Source organism: Trachymyrmex septentrionalis, unplaced genomic scaffold (genome assembly GCF_001594115.1).
Source record: "Trachymyrmex septentrionalis isolate Tsep2-gDNA-1 unplaced genomic scaffold, Tsep1.0 scaffold13, whole genome shotgun sequence".
Lineage (NCBI taxonomy): Eukaryota > Metazoa > Arthropoda > Insecta > Hymenoptera > Formicidae > Trachymyrmex > Trachymyrmex septentrionalis.
This window is the reverse complement of record NW_017304438.1, coordinates 783,959-791,068: the sequence shown is the minus strand read 5'-3', so window position 1 is coordinate 791,068 and position 7,110 is coordinate 783,959. Positions and strand designations below refer to the sequence as shown.

The window sequence follows — 7,110 nt, the reverse complement described above, 5'->3', positions numbered from 1 at the left end:
AGGTTACAAAAAGTTTTGGTATCTTAGCGATCAATTTAAGCGACCTGTATATATTTTGACGATCCAATAATATTATTTTTCATATCTGCATCTAGTTATATAAATACTTTAGCAAAAGTACTTTTTTCGTCAAGTATCAACTCGTCTTATACTTATTATTATGCTAAAAAAAGACCGAGTGTGAATATAGAAATTACTATTCTCTAAATCTGAATCGGTGAATAAATCACTAATTATCCAGTGGCATACTTGGCACTGATATCAGCGATCATCCACCGATTCAGATTTAGAGAGTATGAAAGTAAAGAAAGTGAAGGAGCAGATATTTCATTAGTATAAGTTTATTAAAAAAAAATATACATAATATTATAATAATCTGAAAAAGGAAAAACGGTCAATGATGACCGCTCGATATTTCTAGAGTCAAATTAATTTTGCGATAAATAAGAGCTGTCGTTTATAATTCGGAGGGTAAAAATGCGAGTACTGTTTGGGAAAGGGCATGCTGCCCATTTAATAGATTCTTCCGCGGGACTTCTCGTTGTATTGTAATTCAGGTCGCCTTTTGAGCGACAAACCTTTCATCGCGTCAAGTCATTAGAGCAAACGAGGATCTTTCACGAATCGATGAGCGAGGCGGATACAGGACGATTCATTGAATTTACGATCGTTATGATCCTCGCATAACCTACGTGTGCAACAACCCCATTACAGGATTATACGTTATGACTGACACGCTTTATTAGTTGTCTCTTGTGCCATCTTTACGACAATCGAGATATTTTATCACGCATTATTCGCGATGGTACATCGCGTTAAATCGTTTATTAGCTAACGAGCTAGCACACTGAAGGACACACTCCTTAATCTTGTATTTAAAAAAAGAAATGTAACGTACTCTTTATTATCTGCACTCTTCGCTCAAAGAGTTACGTTTGCGCGAACTTACACTATACTTAAGTTTGCGCAATGGAGTTTGCACAGGCTATTGATGAAATAATATTCCATATTTCGTTTCTCGTAACAAGAGATCTTGATAAATACGCAGTGTCGTATTTCATTACTTAAATGAATTTCATTACTTTAATTTAGCTGAAACAGTCGCACTAATCTGGCTGCAAGATGAAAAATATTTGCGCCAAAATGACGCAACGCTCTCTTTAAATCTGAATCAGATTTAGGATTGTTTAGACAGAGGCTAATCACTGACATCGATTCTAAGCCACTGATAATCAATAAATGAAACGTGGAATACCTAATTTAGTTAACTAATTGCTTTAGTGTATATATTAATTCAATGTATTATATATGCTGGTATTAGAAGAAGTCTGGAAGTATTGGAAGTGACAGTACCGGTGTTTCAATTACATGATGCTCAAACTTTCTTTCTTTTTTAGTTGAATTTAACTGATTACCTAGTAAAGTACGTGCTGCTGGATAATTAGTGATTCAGATTGAGAGAGTTGAGTCTTTTATAACATCTTTTCGAGACATTTGCGACGCGCTCCACAGTTTTGTAAAATTCGACGGGCGTCGAATTTTGTGCCGCAGCTATCGCGGGTCCGCGTTGCATTCTATCGCGATGGGGTTAATGGATTAGCAGCGAGACGCGCGTAACTAAGAAAGTACATTTGGGGACAAGAAGTTTCCCGGCGGACGAGATTAGGGGCGATACAATAAATTCGTAACAAGCCGCAACTCAATTTCTGCTTGTCCCTTGTTATATCTCGTTGTCCGTAATGCGATATCCGTTCCTTTACCGTCGTTTTCGTTGTCGTCGCCAACGTAGTCTGGGTTTCAGTAATACATGTCATAATTTAAGACAACAACTACATAACAAGCGCCCACTTGTTTGCATATCGTTCTCTCTGCGTGCACGGTAATTGACGCAATGGTTAATTTTGGGTAACCATTTCTCTCTCTCTCTCTCTCTCTCTCTCTCTCTCTCTCTCGCTGTCGCTCTCTTTTCTTTCTCTCATTCTCGCTCGACTGTACGCAAATGCCACTGCAAGAATTTGCAGAGTGTCGATGCAGCGAGAACAGGCCCCGAATTTATAATCTGCAGCAAAGAAAATTTCGTTCGATGCGGCTTGATTAATTAGCAGCAGTCGTCGCGTCGGTCTCTCGGTGTCCACCTCCACCCCCGTAAATGCAATCAACGCCGCCTAATCCCGGGTATGCGGCCGCAATCGAGCGGCATTATCGCCGCGGCGGTTCCGCCGCGCCGCTGCGAAATTATAGGGCACTGCCTATACGCGGTTGGCTGGAGGACGCTATGTCACGGTTATTGACAGGTCGTTGGCTGTTTCGCAGTTTTGTCGCATTATACAAGCGCGAAGCCGGAAGGGAAACGAATCGTCCAGTCCCGCGCTCAGATATTATCATTCGGGATATTGTAGAAATCACGGCGCGCGGTGAAAAAAGTTGTTGGTATTTGTGACTGTAATTGTTGCATGTAAAATAATTATGATTAGAAAGTTTATTTCTACTGCTTATAATATTAGTATGTAATTATTATATTTATATATAATTCTAACCTATTTCTGATATACACCAAGAAGATTACGTGCAATTGTAATTTTGTAATTGTTTTAAGGGAATAAGGATGACCAGACGTTCTTTTTAGTGTTATAAAAACTATGAATATAATTATTATTATCTAGTATTGTGAATTAAGAATGGAGCTCCCAATCTCTCACAATATTTCGTCGCGCAATTGTTTTCAGGCACGATACTAAAAACCTTTCTCTCAGGGTGTAGACGTTCACGGGCGCTTTTCAAACGAAAAAGGAAACACTTTAACGAACATCACGTTGTCGACGTTAAACTAAGTACTGTGATACATGGAGCGAATTCATTTCATTAAGAAAATCTAATCAATCCGCGAATCAGTGAAGAAGTATTTTGTACGCTTCACTTCCCCTAACGCACTATCTCTCTTTAAAAAGAATGCGATCTTTTTTTTTTTGTCGATGTCCACCAGAGGATTTCTAAACAAGTGTAAAAGATCGCGCGCCGATTTATCTTCATGCGGGACCTTTTAATTAAAGACGCAACGACTGAAAGCGTTGTTCAAAGCGCTTAAGATGTCAACAACGATCCATCTTGTCCGCCTTGCCCGCGCGCGGGGATACGTATATGTATTCCATTGACGAGATACGGCCCAGATAGGGGGCGACTCGGGGCCCACTTGACGTATGCCACACCCTCGTGGAATATCGTCGCCAGAGACGAGTGACCTCGCCTTTCCGCACCCCCGAAGTGCGAGAACGGATTCCAGTTCCGCTTCTGATGCACGAACGTCCTAAACGTCCCTCCCGCGCTTTACCATCCCCCGTTCCACCTATTTGCCCCTCCCCCCCCTCCCCTTTCGTAATAGAATGTCCGTATAAGCGCGCGGCGGTTAGGGGTAGCGCCACGCCGGTGACGAGAGACCGGAGCGGCCTTGTATGCATGTGTGATATAGAATCTCGAACTCTCATTGCGCGCGTACGTGTACTGTGTGTACAGGTCGCGGGGAGGGGGGAGAGGGGGGGGGAGAGTAACGTTATAGAAAGGGAGAGAGGAAGAAGAGGAGGGAGGGAGGGAGGGAGGGAGGGAGGGGGGAGGAGGAGAAGTCCGGAACGAGAGGGTGCACATGGACGTGTGTGCGTGGGTACATGCAGCCAGCATCAGTGGAGCGTCTCGGCGTCGAAGGCGCCAAAGCGTCGCGGCGCCACCCTCGGCGCCCGCCATAACGCCGCCAGCACTCATCCCCCCTACTGACTTTCTGTCTCTCTCTCTCTCTCTCTCTCGCTCCCTGTCTCTTCTCCTCCCCCTCCCCCCCTCTCCTCTCTCTCCCTCTCCCCCTCTTCTTCTTTCTCTATCTCCGTGTCGCTCCATCTCTCTGCTTTTCCACATTCGTTTCTCTATCAACATCTCTTGCTTCCTCCGTCCTCGCTAACAGCAACCGTCTTTCTTCATCTTTTCGCCAACGACGCGCCCGAAATTTGCGAAAATCTTCGAGGCGCCATCCTCCCTCTTCATCCTCCGTCGTCTGTCGTCGTCTTTCGGAGAGGAAGAATCGTTGGGAATTCTTCTGCCATCGCGATGCAACCGTTTCCGGAACTTTTATCTCTCTTCTCTTGCTTCGCGATGACACGTGCCGGGCACGTTCCATATTGGTGTCGCGTGGATAGGGTTACTGAGGCTTTGTTTTGCGCGAAGTTTTCGCTAGAAAGTTTCTATGAAGACTTAAAGGACAAAGAATAGAATGTAGATGGCTGATTGTTAAAGAACTGCGTTGTAACTTCGATTCTACATTTGATTCTATATTTGATTTTCGTAATTTTTAATGCGTATGTGTGTTGCATGTGCGTTAAATAAAAGAAAATTATAAATACATTATTGAGCATAATATTAATATATTACAATTGTAATGCGATTAATATATTATAATTATACACGTATATAATGTACTATTAGGCGAGAATGAAGGAATTGATAAATGTAAGTTATTTATCAAATAATAAGTCTTCTTCAGTCAAAAGATACTCTAGTTATTTATTTTTCAAATACAATAATTAAATTCTTTTAATTATCTTTTGAATAAAGACTTTTGTAAACAATCGCCGGCTCTATTTAACTTGTCATCTAGGTATACGGCGATTACCTCATTCACTTCTACATCAAAATCATCGAAAACGTGTAATGGTATTTATATCTTAAATAGCACTTGAGCGTTCTATGGTCACGTGTTATAGTACGATTCTAAGCATATAGGTATTGGATTATCACTGGATATAAGAAATGACACGTTATCACTAATATATTGTACTTCAATAATAGTGTTTATCCCATGTCCACAGTTTCCCCTATCTTCAAATGTTACATACACTAAGAAAAAATTTCTTATATTTCATTAAATATTTATTTGTATAGTATCAACTAAATATTTATTAAATAAAAAAAAATATATTTATTTGGTAGAAAAAAATATTAATTTGATTTAACAATCTTTTCTTTTTATTAAGTAAATATTTATTTATTGTAAGTAAATGTTTAGTTGGCAGTATTCAAATAAATATTTATTTAAATTTAGGTTATTTTTTTCTCAGTGTGTAATTCAATTTCTTATATTATTATTTAAAATAAATATTAAACGTTTTAATTTATATAGTTTTTTTTTATAAGTAAGATGTTTTTTTAACTGCTGAAGACCGGCAAGTTTTTGGACGACTTTTACAGTTTTAGATTTAGAACTTTGTTGACTGCATCGATTTACGTAAAAGATGACGCTACTTCAGAATATATTAGCTTCCGGTTCACAGAACGGTAAAAAAATTTTTTTTTCGCATTGAAGTTTTATATGTTTTTAAAATAACTATATTAAATAGTATTTGCAGTAAAAAAATTTATAAAAAACAATTATAAAAGCATTATTATAAATTTGGAATGTAGTGAGATAATAAAAAAGCCATTGTAAACTTACATCAATTTACTTCATAATAAACGTATAAGAGTATATGAATACAAAATAAGCAGTGAAAGAAATAAAAAGAACTTATCTTTTTTGTGGATGAGAAGAAAAAATTAAAAGTACCGTGTGGTATCGTTCAAAGCACGACACAACAATTGTAAAATATACGCATACGTTTACTTACTTATGTATGAAAAATTTTGGTATGTTATATTACAGTGAATTAAGCTTTCGTGATATAACAATATTATTTACACCAAACACACACAAAGGTAAAACAGCACAGAAAGTTCGTGTTCATTGTGTACAGTGCGACTGCTGAAAATCGTCTGTAGCGACTAGAGGCTCAAGATTAATTTTCTCTCCCTCTTCCTCTTCTCGTTCATTACAGACAGGAAATTATGATATCTAAAGAACAAAAATCCAATAAAATTTACTTAAATCGTCAAAAGCCGATATAGCGGTTTCTGATCCTCTACAGAGGTTAATAAATAAGAGAAGATTTGATCTGTGCTGTGCACCACTGTGAATTTATGATATCGCTTAGGAATTAAGATTATCCGTTCGATATACTGTATAGAAACAATTTCGTTACCTTCAATAATTTTCAGATACGCGTGACTGAGTAACGAGAACGAGTAAGCGAACGCGGATTTTTGGATTGCACGAGAAAACCTGAGGAGAGGAAGAGCAGGAACGGCGTAAGGAACAACTTTGAGCGGTAAGTAGCGAAGAGGCCGCTTCCGGCTCGCAAATCGTATTCACGGCTCACTTTCTCGTTCGGAGAGCCTCGTAAAAGTAGAGCTCCATCCTGCGCATCCCTCTTCTTCTCGCTTCTTCGAGTGTGAGTCAGACGAATCGTGAAAGTGCCTGTTATACCCCCAAGTGCCATAAACTCACTCACTCTTCTTCTCCCTCTATCTCATTCGTGTAACCCTCGGTTCCTCTCACCTCCCTTTTCCTCCTCACAGGCCCCTGAAATTTGTCTTTATATCAGGACGAGGAGGCTCGTCTCGTGCTCAATATGGAATATTTCTGGGCCATAAGCCCGAAAACATAACACTTAATTGCGACAAATATGAGCCGTAAAATTTGAATAGGCATTTCGAGATCGGAGGGAGAGAAGAAGGGATGAGAAGGGACGAAGATGCATTTCTCTCCGTATAGGCGTAAGCAATTTGAGGACGTGTGAATACACGCCAATGCATGCGAATGCACGTTTCGGTTCACTCGAAGCTTTACCATAAAATTCCGTCAAAGTCGCTTAATATTAACTTAATACATATTTAGCTGTGCTTTTCGATTTGGTGACACAAGTCGACACAAATCGACACAAGTGTCTTACCATCTTTATTGTTACTCTCTGAATGTTAAGAAAGATCAAATGTTTGTATCGATTTGTGTCGCTAAATGGAAAGTATCTATTATTTCTTACACAAAAAGGATGATTTTATTCCTTGAACATACTTTATTTAAAAATTAGGAGGATCTGGGGGAGAATATTGGATTATCAAAATATGTACATATTGTATTGTAGTTATGTGGGATGCTCGAGCATGATGCTGGAAAAAATTTTGACATTCTAGCAAACAGCTAATTGAATGTTCAATATAATTACTTTCTGTATCTAGCTGTATCTAGAATTTTTAGAT

General features: G+C 39.1%; 1 protein-coding gene across 6 annotated transcripts in view; it reads left to right on the top strand.

The window, feature by feature from the left end:
- The window catches only part of LOC108756856 (talin-1), a 60,348-nt gene that overhangs the window by 9,950 nt on the left and 43,288 nt on the right, over positions 1–7,110 (top strand). For all 6 annotated transcript variants that reach the window (XM_018500966.1, XM_018500960.1, XM_018500962.1 and 3 more), the window contains one exon: positions 6,070–6,179. The gene's annotated coding sequence lies outside the window, so the exon portion shown is untranslated. The remainder of the gene's footprint in view (positions 1–6,069; positions 6,180–7,110) is intronic.